At 46.0% G+C, this 14,832-nt stretch overlaps 1 protein-coding gene across 1 annotated transcript in view; it reads left to right on the top strand.

Moving 5' to 3' along the window:
- CAPN9 (calpain 9) overlaps window positions 1–14,832 on the top strand; it is a 301,607-nt gene that overhangs the window by 122,079 nt on the left and 164,696 nt on the right. The gene's annotated exons all lie outside the window — the stretch shown is intronic.

The following is a 14,832-nucleotide window of genomic DNA, read 5'->3' as shown; positions in this document are numbered from 1 at the left end:
GGGGCCTGGGGCCTGCCACTCTGCCCAACTCACATCCTATGCCCCTAGGGACCTGATTGCTCTACACTCTCCCTGGCCGCTGGAATCCGCCAGCCACCAAAAACTACAACAGCTTGGCGTCTACCAAGCCCGCACTTCTTTCCCCGAGCTCAGGATCCTCCTATCCTCCCTCACCCCTGAACACACAATCACCCCCCCCCCTCTTCCTAAACCCCTGCTCCCTCAAGCACCTGCTAATATGGAATTAGCAATCATGTATTTTAACACCCGGTCGCTAGTCAGGCACCATCATGACATATGCCACCTCCTGGACTCGGACCGACCTGACATTCTCCTTTTAACGGAGACTTGGCTGAATGACGACTCCCCCCCCGACATCTTGGCAGCCATCCCACTGGGTTATTACATCCTCCAAGCCAACCTGCCGGCTGGTAAACCAGGAGGCAGCGTAGCCGCTATCATCAAATTCCCCCTCAGGTTCAGCTCCCTTTCTCTACTTACCATCCCCCAGGTTGACTGCCTGGCAAGCAGATTTGAATCCTCGGCGTCCCCTTTTATCTGTGTTTTGGCATACCGCCCCCCTCAACCCATGCCCAACTTTTCCTCCCTCTTTGGTGATCTACTCTCCCAGCTCACAATTAATAATTCCAAAATCCTGGTTCTAGGTGATTTTAATTACTGGCCGTCAGATGCAAATGAAAGCCCCCATTCCTTGGCTTTCACTGACCTATTAAGTGGGCTCAATGGCTCTCAACATATTCATACAGCCACTCACTCTAAAGGCCACATCTTAGATCAGGTGTGGACCTATAATCTGGAAATCAAATCGCTCTCGATTTCACCCTGCCACTGGTCGGACCACTTTTTAATCTCCTTTCGTCTTCTGGTCCCTCCACCGCTCCCTCACAGCCAAGGCCCTAGCCTTCTGGCTCGCAATTGGAATAAAGCAGACCTCGACCTCTTTCTCACCTCTTTAACATCCTCGGCTCCGCCCTGCCTAGGCTCCATAGACTCTCAAGAAGCCGCATTAATTGAATGGTTAGAGTCCGCCAGCGACAAGGTCGCTCCCCTCAAACTAATTAGAGCCAAGCGTCCCCCATGACGCACATCGGTGGTTCTCAGATAGCCTTAAATCCCTAAAACTGGGACTCCGCCAAGCTGAGCGTCATTGGCGTAGAAACTACGACCCTTTAGAGAAACTTCACTTTCTAAAACTATCTGGAGAATACAAACAGGCTATTTTAGCAGCTAAAACCGCCTACTTCTCTTCAAAAATTCTTAACTCTGCGCAAAAATCTAAAGACATTTTTGCCATTGTGGAGGAGCTCTCACATCCGGGTAGGGTGACTATTAAACCCCTTCCGTCCCAGGCACTCTGTGACTCCCTCAACTGTTTTTTATAGAAAAAATCAGCAAAATTAAAAACAGTATTTCCTCCGGATCTCTGGCGACGCCCCTCTCTGAGGTCACCTCCTCTCTTAACCCCCATTCCCTCACTCAGCTCCCCCCCATACTAGAGGAAGATTTTCTCTCCCTACTCAATAAAGTTTCATCTGGTTCCCCCACCGACTGTTGCCCTCCTGTGATTCTCCGGGCCGCCTTCTCAGCTTGCCCCGCCCCTCCTCTAGCCCTCTTGAACAACTCCCTACTGCTGGGTGAGGTCCCCAGCCAGTTCAAGAACGCTGAGGTGGTTCCTATATTAAAAAAACCTAACGCTGATCCCGGGGTTATGGGTAATTTCCGTCCCATCTCCCTTCGCCCTTACCTGAGTAAGGTACTCGAGACACACGCGACCAGCGACCTCAGCTCCTTCATCGAAGACTCCAACTTCCTTGATTCCCAGCAAGCCGGGTTTAGACCTGCCCATTCGACAGAGGCGGTTATCCTCTCTGTCATGGAGGAACTCCGTAGAGGCGCTGATTCCAACTTTAGCCAAGCCTTGGTCCTTCTGGATCTGTCGGCGGCCTTTGACACGGTCGACCACACCATCTTGGTCGACCGTGTCAAAGAAGCGGGCATCGGTGGGACGGCCCTTAACTGGGTCCGCTCCTTTCTGACTAACCGCCACCAATCCGTCCGACTCTCCCAGTTTTCGGCTGACAGGAGGATGCTTACCTGCGGCGTTCCGCAGGGTTCGTCCTTGTCACCACTTCTTTTCAACTTGTACCTCACTCCTCTGATCCGCTCCCTCCGGGGAAGGAATGTCTCTGCATTTAACTATGCAGACAACATTCAGCTCGTTTTCAATCTTGACTCCTCGGATGAAGCGTCCCAAAATGTTCAATCCACCCTCTGTCATATCAGTAATAGGATGGACGCTCACCATCTCAAACTTAATCCCGACAAGACGGAGCTTGTTCTTGTCGGAGGCCCATCCAAACCCTGGAACTCCACTTTCTGGCCCCTTTCACTTGGCCCCCCTCCTCGCCCTGCTGATAAAGTGAAAAGCCTGGGGGTTTATATCTCCCACGATCTTTCTATGAAGCATCAGGTCAGTGCCACTGTGTCCTCTTGCTTTTTTCAGCTTTAGGAAGATCCGAAAAATAGCCCACTTCTTGACCACCGAAGCCCTCACTTTGGCACTGCTGGCCCTAGTCATCTCTCGGATCAACTATGCTAACGCTTTGTATGCAGGCATCCCACAATATCAAATCAAACGACTGCAGTTGATACAGAATCAGGCAGCTCGCCTGATCTATCATCAACCTAAACATCATCATGTCCACCCTCTGCTTAAAGCCCTTCATTGGCTTCCTGTATCAGAGCGTTGCAAGTTTAAACTAGGCTGTCTTACTTATAAATCTTTGGCCGGCATCGGCCCTTCCTTCATCTCTTCCCTTTTACATCGTTACGTCCCTCCCAGGCACCTCCGATCCTCTGACCATGCACTCCTCCAGGCACCCAGATTCAGGCGCAAAAAACATGGAGGTCTTAGATTTTCTTTTCTGGCCCCCTCATTTTGGAACTCTCTCCCACTGGAACTCAGACTCACTTCCTCTTATTCTCAATTTAGGTCTCTCCTTAAAACCCATCTTTTCCGTTGTGTTTATACATAAGCTTTTCTCACCTCCCCCTCTGCCTCTCACCGAATAAAGTGAACAGCGCCAAGAAACCGTCCGGTGTATGCCGCGCTTTATAAGTAATTTTTACATTACATATATATATATATATATATATCCAATCAATCCAGGAGCCCAAAGTACACTGGCCACACGGAAGTCTGTAAGAACACTTTTTAATGCAGCATGCCAGTGCAGAAACAAACCGGAAAAACCCTTCAGTTAAATTAATGCCAAATCGCCAGACGCGTTTCGAGAGCCTAGCACGCTCCCTTCTTCTGTGGCTTTGCAAGTAAGAAGGAGTGCACATCCACTTGGACTGAATTTAGCGATGGCACTACAACACCCAGGAGGCTGTGCGCGGCCACGCCCAAGGAGGGGCAGGTTTGGGCCGGATAAAACTGAAAATGCAGCAACTCCTTCTTACTTGCAAAGCCACAGAAGAAGGGAGCGTGCTAGGCTCTCGAAACGCGTCTGGCGATTTGGCATTAATTTCACTGAAGGGTTTTTCCTGTTTGTTTCTGCACTGGCATGCTGCATTAAAAAGTTTTCTTACAGACTTCCGTGTGGCCAGTCTACTTTGGGCTCCTGGATTGATTGGATTTTTGCGGCCAACCTGGTCGCGGACATGGCCCAGCGTGGATGCACGACTCTCTTGGCACTTATGGGGTGTCATGTACCGAGAGCGGAAGGGGCTCGAGCCTGATCCAGGTATGCGCCACAGCCCGCATGTATGCAGCAAGAAAGCAAGGTGCAGAATGGCAGGTTGACGCTTTCACCCACATGAGATGCATTATGTACAATTTCGGAAGGAGTGCGCATCCACTTGGACTGAATTTAGCGATGGCACTACAACACCCAGGAGGCTGTGCGCGGCCACGCCCAAGGAGGGGCAGGTGTGGGCCGGATAAAACTGAAAATGCAGTAACTCCTTCTTACTTGCAAAGCCACAGAAGAAGGGAGCGTGCTAGGCTCTCGAAACGCGTCTGGCGATTTGGCATTAATTTAACTGAAGGGTTTTTCCTGTTTGTTTCTGCACTGGCATGCTGCATTAAAAAGTGTTCTTACAGACTTCCGTGTGGCCAGTCTACTTTGGGCTCCTGGATTGATTGGATTTTTGCGGCCAGCCTGGTCGCGGACATGGCCCAGCGTGGATGCACGACTCTCTTGGCACTTATGGGGTGTCATTTCCCGAGAGCGGAAGGGGCTCGAGCGCGATCCAGGTATGCGCCACAGCCCGCATGTATGCAGCAAGAAAGCAAGGTGCAGAATGGCAGGTTGACGCTTTCACCCACATGAGATGCATTATGTACAATTTCGGAAGGAGTGCGCATCCAATTGGACTGAATTTAGCGATGGCACTACAACACCCAGGAGGCTGTGCGCGGCCACACCCAAGGAGGGGCAGGTGTGGGCCGGATAAAACTGAAAATGCAGCAACTCCTTCTTACTTGCAAAGCCACAGAAGAAGGGAGCATGCTAGGCTCTCGAAACGCGTCTGGCGATGTGGCATTAATTTACCTAAAGGGTTTTTCCTGTTTGTTTCTGCACTGGCATGCTGCATTAAAAAGTGTTCTTACAGACTTCCGTGTGGCCAGTCTACTTTGGGCTCCTGGATTGATTGGATTTTTGCGGCCAGCCTGGTCGCGGACATGGCCCAGCGTGGATGCACGACTCTCTTGGCACTTATGGGGTGTCATGTACCGAGAGCGGAAGGGGCTCGAGCGCAATCCAGGTATGCGCCACACAACCCGCATGTATGCAGCAAGAAAGCAAGGTGCAGAATGGCAGGTTGACGCTTTCACCCACAAGAGATGCATTATGTACAATTTCGGAAGGAGTGCGCATCCACTCGGACTGAATTTAGCAATGGCACTACAACACCCAGGAGGCTGTGCGCGGCCACGCCCAAGGAGGGGCAGGTGTGGGCCGGATAAAACTGAAAACGCAGCAACTCCTTCTTACTTGCAAAGCCACAGAAGAAGGGAGCGTGCTAGGCTCTCGAAACGCGTCTGGCGATTTGGCATTAATTTAACTGAAGGGTTTTTCCTGTTTGTTTCTGCACTGGCATGCTGCATTAAAAAGTGTTCTTACAGACTTCCGTGTGGCCAGTCTACTTTGGGCTCCTGGATTGATTGGATACATATATATATATATACATATTATATATACAATATATATATGTGTATATATATATATATATATATATATATATATATATTTATAGTTCCAGAGGTCTGCCTATTGCGCCGTACGCCTGCCTTTAGTCATCGGTGCCAGCCGTGGCTGCAGGAGCCACAAAAACTACAAACAATTTAAATCCACAAGACATTTATTGTGCAAAACACAATGTGTTTTGTATACATATGTATATGTTTGTGTATATATGTATCTTCTTTCGCCGCGCTGCGCTGTTGGCGTGGAGGTTCGAGGATTGTGCTACATATATATATATATATATATATATATATCAAAACAAAACAAAACCCTTTCAGGCATAGAGTGACGCATAAATTATGCAAAAAAGAAGGAGAGAACTCTGGGTAGTTCTCAGGTTTAGGTGGAAAGCAGCTCCTGTTAGAGCACTCTCAACACCAGTGACACTCTAGATCTGCTCACCTCAAATGCCTGTTTTGCCATTTTTACAGCAAAGTCTTTAAGCATAGGACTAGTACAGTGCTGTCCCTGCCGAGCTGTAAAATGACAAAATGACACTCCTTCTTGCTATCTCGCCAGTGGAGACCTTGTGGCGGACTCTGTATCCTGCTTCTTGCCATCCAGCCCAAGAGACAGCTCGCCGGACCCGCTCCGCGGGTCCCGCCTCGCAAGGACAACCAGCGGGAGTTTGCAGTACATCAGGGATTGGAAAGGGGGGTATTGGCACAGCAGCAGGGCTGTGAGGGGTGCAGCAGGGACTCCATATCCCAGGAGTCTCTGCCGGACTAACGCGCACCACCTGAGCCGCTCTCCCTGCTAGCTCCGCCCCCTGCTCGGGAAGGTAAATACCCCGGTAGGAAGCATACCTGTGGGACACTCCTTCTTGCTATCTCGCCAGTGGAGACCTTGTGGCAGACTCTGTATCCTGCTTCTTGCCCTCCAGCCCAAGAGACAGCTCGCCGGACCCGCTCCGCGGGTCCCGCCTCGCAAGGACAACCAGCGGGAGTTTGCAGTACATCAGGGATTGTAAAGGGGGGTATTGGCACAGCAGCAGGGCTGCGAGGGGTGCAGCAGGGACTCCATATCCCAGGAGTATCTGCCGGACTAACGCGCACCACCTAAGCCGCTCTCCCTGCTAGCTCCGCCCCCTGCTCGGGAAGGTAAATACCCGGGTAGGAAGCATACCTGTGGGACACTCCTTCTTGCTATCTCGCCAGTGGAGACCTTGTGGCGGACTCTGTATCCTGCTTCTTGCCATCCAGCCCAAGAGACAGCTCGCCGGACCCGCTCCGCGGGTCCCGCCTCGCAAGGACAACCAGCGGGAGTTTTCAGTACATCAGGGATTGTAAAGGGGGGTATTGGCACAGCAGCAGGGCTGCGAGGGGTGCAGCAGGGACTCCATATCCCAGGAGTCTCTGCCGGACTAACGCGCACCACCTGAGCCGCTCTCCCTGCTAGCTCTGCCCCCTGCTCGGGAAGGTAAATACTCCGGTAGGAAGCATACCTGTGGGACACTCCTTCTTGCTATCTCGCCAGTGGAGACCTTGTGGCGGACTCTGTATCCTGCTTCTTGCCATCCAGCCCATGAGACAGCTCGCCGGACCCGCTCCGCGGGTCCCGCCTCGCAGGTACAACCAGCGGGAGTTTGCAGTACATCAGGGATTGTAAAGGGGGGTATTGGCACAGCAACAGGGCTGCGAGGGGTGCAGCAGTGACGCCATATCGCAGGAGTCTCTGCCGGACTAACGCGCACCACCTGAGCCGCTCTCCCTGCTAGCTCCGTCCCCTGATTTCTTCTTTCCCTATTTACCTGGCCAACCACACCGTGGCACGGGAGCGCGCGGGGCTAAGCCCGGGCAAAGGGCGGGCCGTCCACGGCCGTCAAAGGCAGACTTAGGCAGGGCTGGGCCATCTCCCCAACTTTTGGAGAACAAATAAGCTATTCAAAATGCCACTACGTTCAGGCAAAGAAAGGAAAGTAACTCTTACTTCATCTGGAGGGGCGATGACGGGCACATTGGATGACTTTTTTGCTAGAGCGACGTCAATTGTAGCTAAGGAGATAGCACTTACAGAGAAGAGACTTTCTCTCGACCTAATCACAGGTAAGCGGTCCTCCTTGGGTGCCATCGGGGGTGCTGCCTCCCCGGAACCTCCCCCAAAGATGAACAGTTTGGTCACCATCGTGGATGTTCATCCTGTGGCGGAACATACCATTTTGTCTAACGATTCGGGGGACTCCAACAATGACAGTATTGAACTGCACTCCAGCTTACTTACAGATGCCTCTTCTCCGGATCTTACATCCAACCCCTCTAGTTTAGTAATGCAAGAGTTGCCACCGCGTATTCGCAAGCCCAGTAAAAGGAAAAGAGGAGGTGGAGGTTCCAGGGGTGGTCGATCTAAGCTATGCAAGAAAAGTGACGAGGTTCCTCCTGCCCAGATACGTGCTTGCCCTTCTAGCATAACTTTGCCCCCAATTACTGTGACTGAGGGTGCCCCAAGCAACCATAGTGAAAATTCCAGCCTACTGAACATAATCATAAGACTTCATGAGAAAAATTATGCCCAGGTTCGATGGGGTATTCAGGGCCAAGTCACCAAAAAGTTTCCGGTGACACGAGGAGTCCGCCAAGGATGTGTCCTTGCTCCAACCCTTTTTCTTTTATTCATTAATAGAGTTGTTGAATATTTTTCAGACACACCCACTGACGCCCCTAGCTTGGGCGGTATGAAATTTCCCCTTCTCATCATACTTTCAAAAACACAAAAGGGGCTACAATTGGCACTTAGCAAATTTGAGGAATTCTGTGACGCCAACGACCTGCAGTTAACACAAGTAAAACTAAGTTTATGGTTCTCACTAAAAATAGACCAAGATTAGGCCAAGTAAGTCTTAATGGCACAAATCTGGAACAGGTGAACGAGATGACTTACCTGGGGGTGGTACTTGATTACAGATTAAGATGGACAGCCCAGCTAGATGTATTGTCATTAAAATTCTCTCAGTTGAGTGGGACACTTATTAAGGAGCAGAGATCCTCCCTTACCAAGAGAATAAGCCCAGCACTTAAAATTTATAATATCAAGATAAGATCGGCCATTGTATATGGAGCAGATCTTTGGGGCTATGTTGATCTGTCCCAAATTGAGAAAATCCAAAATAAGTTTTTACGAAACTTGGTGGGTCTGCCACAATCGACCCCTATGTTACCATTACTGTTGGACTTGGGTTGCAATCCAATAGAAGAATTGGCAAAACTGAGGATTATCTTACTTTGGAGGAGAATTTGGGTAACTCCTGAATTGGCTACTTTTGCTGCGGGAATAGATGATCTTAGACATATAGTGGGCAGTGGCAACTTTCCCTGGTTTAAAGCAGTAAAATCCATCTTGTCAGATATGGGCCTTATTCAACTATGGTCTGACCCCGGGAAAAATGTGTTCCCTTCAAAAAAGGATCTCAAGGATCAGTTCTGGCTGTATATAGAAATAAGTTGATTGTGGAACATAGCTCGTTAACTCTTTCTGGCAGGTTTTTGAGTCACAAGGTGGACCCAGTTCTGGAAAGTTACTGGGACGCCATAACAAAGAGTAGCGACAGAAAACTTTTTCACCAATTTAGAATAGGAACGCTACCATTGAGATCGTTCACACATAAATGGAAGGGTGGGTCTGGGAATTTGTGTCCATGGTGCAAAGATCAGGAGGAATCTGTGGGACAGTTCTTTTTTGTTTGACCTGCATATGCCGACCCACGGAAAAAATGGCTGAAACTAATTTGTAGAAACCTAAACACTAGATGGGGCAATGAGGCCTTATGGTTGTTAGGGACGGTAACTTCACTCCCAGTGGTCATAGCAGTAGCTACATTTTTAGGCTGGTCTTGGGTCATTAGAGCTAGGTATCCACAGCGCTAGTTTATTTTTGAACACCCTGTGAGTGAGGGTTTTCCCTCATTTTTATATATATATATATATTTTTTTATCCTAGGGTTATTATACGTACGTCTTTTTGAAAAAAAAATTATTACAGTTTTTAAATAAATTCTTTGGTTAAATACAATCAAACAGTTTCCATCCAAAACTCGGTCTAATATGCGACTTTGTATTATGTAATTTATGTATTGTGTTTTTTCTTTTTTAACGTTTTAACTGTATTTTTGTGATATCTTTTATGGTGAATTTTACCGAAATAAAAACGTATGAACTGGAATTGACAAAAGCCATTAATCACTCCAGGCACAGTATTACAGCTTTGAATTGGTAAAATACCAAATCAAGCCAACCTGAAATGAGTAAAAGCAACCCCTGATACAGTGTTTCGCTCTAATTAGAGCTCTTCAGAGAGGTATAGCTTTGTCCAGACACAAGGGAGCACCAAGTACAAGTCAAAACAAAACCCTTGCAGGCATAGAGTGACGCATAAATTATGCAAAAAACAATGAGAGAACTCTGGGTAGTTCTCAAGTTTAGGTGGAAAGCAGCTCCTGTTAGAGCACTCTCAACACCAGCGACACTCTAGATCTTCTCACCTCAAATATCTGTTTTTCTATCAAAGTTTTTAAGCATAGGATTAGCACAGTGCTATCCACATCGAGATAGAAAAGGACAAAGTCGTTTGCCATTTACACAGCAAAGTCTTTAAGCATAGGACTAGTACAGTGCTGTCCCTGCCGAGCTGTAAAATGACAAAAGCCATTGATCACTCCAGGCACAGTATTACAGCTTTGAATTGGTAAAATACCAAATCAAGCCAACCTGAAATGAGTAAAAGCAACCCCATACACAGTGTTTCGATCTAATTAGAGCTCTTCAGAGAGGTATAGCTTTGTCCAGACACAAGGGAGCGCCCAGTACAAGTCAAAACCAAACCCTTTCAGGCATAGAGTGGCGCATAAACTATGCAAAAACGAAGGAGAGAACTCTGGGTAGTTCTCAAGTTAAGGTGGAAGGCCGCTCCTGTTAGAGCACTCTCAACACCAGCGACACTCTTGATCTGATCACCTCAAATGTCTGTTTTTCTATCAAAGTTTTTAAGCATAGGATTAGCACAGTGCTATCCACGCCGAGATAGAAAAGGACAAGGTCTTTAGCCATTTATACAGCAAAGTCTTTAAGCATAGGACTAGTACAGTGCTGTCCCTGCCGAGCTGTAAAATGACAAAAGCCATAGTGTTGAGAGTGGTCTAACAGGAGCTGCTTTCCACCTAAACTTGAGAACTACCCAGAGTTCTCTACTTCTTTTGTGTGTGTGTATATATATATATATATATATATATATATATATATATATATATATATATATATATATATATGTATATTACCTACTGGCGGTCGCCAGTAGGTAGTTATAGTTAGGATTATTTTGTATAGGGAATTCTCAACATTCTATTGGGAATAACTTTGGCGCAGGTTGAGGAATCTGCCTGAAATTTTCCTCAAATTTGCCTCGCGGCGCTCCGCTCCTTCCCTGAAAGTTTGGGGGGGATTTGTCAAGCGGGGGCCGAGATAAAAGGGGGGTCCCAAAACGTGTTTTCCCCATGTTAATTTTCATAGGGCGGTTGAACTCACTTTTAGCCCGAACGGCTGAATGGTTTTCCACCAAACTTGGAAAAATTGTAGGGACTTGTAGCCCGATGTGCCTTTGCTATGTCTCAAGATATGTGCTCAAGTGGATTTTGAGTAATTTAGGTTAAAAAAAATATATATATCTATAAGCGCGCCCCGGTACGTGCACCGGGGCGCGTACCAGCGCGATACACGAGTTCGCGCGCGGAAAGCTGATTGGCTCTTGGGTGTCTGTCAACATTCCAAACATTCCGGAGCGGCCGCCATCTTGTGTCTCGGTAGGATCGAGACACAAGAGGTGGCAAAAACAAAGGGGGAAATGACCAAAAGGGGGCAGAGTAGACCCCCCATGACCCCCTAGGTTTGATGTGGGGGCCATAAAAGGGCCACGCGGGGCAAAATATTATTATTTTTTTTTTTTCGATTTGCGTGGGGGGAGCACCCGGTACGCGCACCGGGGAGCGTACTGGGGAGCGTACCATGGGGAAAAAAGAATGACAGAGTTTTTAAAAAATTTAGCCTTTTTTTTATAAATTGGAGGTAGTTCTAAAAAGAACTGTTTTTTTTCTTCTTTTTGTTGTTTTATATTTTTTTTATTGTTTTTTTGAACATTTTGTACTTTTTTTGTCTTTTATGAACAATTTTATATTTTTTTTGTTATTTTTACAGGGACAAACAAAAAACAGGGAATTGTAAACGGCTCAACTGGAGCAAAAAATATCAGGAAAAAATTAAGGTTTTTTTGGACAAATGTGGTTGACACCAGCACGGTTGATGAGTTTAATGCTTTGCTCACCATAGGTAATTGTTTTTCCACAAAATATACAAACGATTTTGTATTGTCCAAACTGGGTTTGTATGTTTGGAACCATCTCCCTTGTCTCAGGACCCGATGGAGTGGGTTGCTTTCTTTTGGAGGTGCTGGGAGAAGATTGGGGAGGGTTTCTGGTCAGTTCTCTGACCTCTGCCGCAGGATAGTTGTTAGGGTGCAGGCGTTGCATGTGGCGAATCATGGTGTTATTGTCAAAAGAGTACTTTTTGTTAGGGTTCCCCCTAGAAAGTACAGTGCCACAGATTAAACAAGTAACCTTTGCCGCATTTACTTTCTTGACGTCCTTTGGGATTGAAAAAAACTCCCAGATAATGTGCTCCTTTGGCTTATATGGGGTAGTATCTTCAGGCAGGAACCTACTCTTCTCCTCCTCCTCCTCCTCCTCTTCTTCATCTCCACCACTGTGGTGTTGTGGTGGTCCTCTTGGTGGTGGTGGTGGTGGTGGTGGCTGAGATGCTCCTGCTGCTGCTGCTACTGAAGCCATTTCTGAGTACAAATTAGTAATAGCTCTGGAAACAGGTCTTCCTCACTCAAAGTACAAAGTGAGAATGAGGAAAAAAGGTGGGGGGCTTTCATCATTAGGAAAGAAAACTGACCTGAACCAATGAAAAGTGTTATTTTCAGGTCACATGACCTGGGCTTTCATCATTTGGAAACCAAAACTGTCCTGAACCAATAAAAAGTGTTATTTTTAGGTCACATGACCCGACGCGCTTGCGCTACGCGCCCCGGGGCGCGCCCAGGGGCGCGTCGCGTAAGCACGTCGGATGGTTACGTAGCGCGATTGTATGCGCTCGAGTGCTTCCGGGTGCGCTTACGCCGTGCGTATCGCGCGGACGCGGCTACGCGATACGTCACGATGATGTTTTCGCTTGCGGCAATATCGCTAATGGGACGCTCACCTGTACGCGCCCCGGGGCGCGCCTCAGTACTGCGCATACCGGTGCGCTCACCGGGACGCGCACCGGGAGCGCTACAGGGCAAAAAAAAAAAAAAAACATGAACAATATACATAAAAAAATAGTATTACATAAATATACAATATAGGATTCAATATAAAAAATATTACATTTCATAGCTATAGAAATTTGCTATTAAAAAACCTTTGAAATTCAATGAAAAAAACATAGGTTTGAGGCCCTATATATAGTTAGGAATTAGCATTTAAAAAACCTATGAAATTCACTGAAAAAACCATAGGTTTCACTCCAGTTATAGTTAGGAATTAGCATTTAAAAAATTCACTGAAAAAAACATAGGTTTGACACCAGTTATAGTTAGCTGGAAATTTTACTGACATAAAACGATTGAAATTCCCACGTTATAGTTAGTTGGACTCACTATAACTTGCGCGCCTGCAATGCACTGCTGATGACGTCACATAATACATCACTCAGGACATGGTCAGTGACATCACTCATGACATCACTGATGACACCATCCTTGTGACAGACTGACAGACCTCCTTTCAGTGTAATGTAACCCTTGAAACACATATTCAAAAATAGAAACTAACATTTTCAAAAAATGGAGATACCCATACCAGTTACAACAACCAATTCAGTAATTCCACCATCTATATACACATCCACTCATTCACCAACAGTTCTATATAGTCACTCATACATATACTCACTCTTCATATGTAGTGATACACCCATACATCCTGTTATACACTGACAGTCATCCAAAAGTTACTCACACACATACTCACACATGCAAATAAACTATTGAACATCCATTTATTTGCATTTACAACTATACACACACTACCACCTTACTTCTAAGGAAACTTAGACATACTTAATCTCTTAAACAATCACTTATAGAAACACATACTTATTTAAACAGGAACTCTTTAAATCTCTCACTCTCACATATACTCACTTATATACATCAATACTCACATATACTAGAATAAAACATATTTAGTTACTGATAAAGACACTAGTGAGACAGGTATTCACTCACTAAAACACACATATACACACTCATCCACCCTTACAATCCAAGACATATGCTGTCTTCAAAACACATACAAACAGTGAGTCAGTCATTAATGCATCTATGTGCTAAGTGATACCCCACCAAACCATACAGACACTCATACTGATACTAAAAAAAACATCTAATAACCCATACACACACACACATGTAGCTACTCACCAACCCATGCAGCCACTTATACACAAAGTGAAACACTGATACTTATATTTAAATATTTAAAAAGTACTCGCTAATATATGTATTCACTAAGATACACTTATTAAGCTAGTTAACCAATCACATTTTTTTTTAAAACATCCATTTGGACACTTATTTAAAAATGTATTCTTCCATCGACCTTTACAAATACATATGTAAAACATATTTATTTTACAGAAAGACACACATTCACTGGATGGTGTCATCAGTGATGTCATGAGTGATGTCACTGACCAAGTCATGAGTGATGTAATATGTGACGTCATCAGCAGTGCATTGCAGGCGCGCAAGTTATAGTGAGTTCAACTAACTATAACGTGGGAATTTCAATGGTTTTATGTCAGTAAAATTTCCAGCTAACTATAACTGGTGTCAAACCTATATTTTTTTTGTGAATATATATATATATATAACATTCTTGGTGGTGATGTGATTTTGCCTAGATTGTAAGAATAGGGTATGAATGTGAGTGCTGAATAGTATTAGTAGTTGTAGTAGGTTTGGCAATTATTAAGGGGCGCCTCTGTGATTTCGTCTAAACAACCCTGTTCCCTTGGTTTAAGAGGTATTCTCCTTTACTTTTTCTATTGAATGGAGTTTATAAAGGCATATGCTTCCTATTGAGCAATATTTGTGTTGGGTGCTAGAACAAACTAGTTGTGAGACAGTCTGTTAATAAACCACTTTAACTGCACACTATCATGTTCTCTTTATGCAATGAGAAGGTGATGTGCCAAAGGCAAGGAATTCCGTGTCTCTCAATAGCACCTGGGAAGGATAGGGTTGTCACACTGAGGCTTAATCTAAAATTTACCAGGCTCCCCAACTTCCCACTCTGCAAATTGTGAATGCACACCAATTAGTGCAAGACTCTGGAATCAACTTTTCTTAAATCAGTCGCTTCCAACCATCACCAATTCACTTCAAATTCTTATTTTAATTAAATGCACTAGTGCCACTGGAGCATTGGCGGGAAATCATACATTAAATTGAATAGTAATGTAAAATG

Source organism: Lissotriton vulgaris, chromosome 6 (genome assembly GCF_964263255.1).
Source record: "Lissotriton vulgaris chromosome 6, aLisVul1.2, whole genome shotgun sequence".
In the NCBI taxonomy this organism is placed as follows: domain Eukaryota; kingdom Metazoa; phylum Chordata; class Amphibia; order Caudata; family Salamandridae; genus Lissotriton; species Lissotriton vulgaris.
The sequence above is the reverse complement of the archived record's forward strand: the minus strand, read 5'-3'. Positions and strand labels throughout refer to the sequence as shown.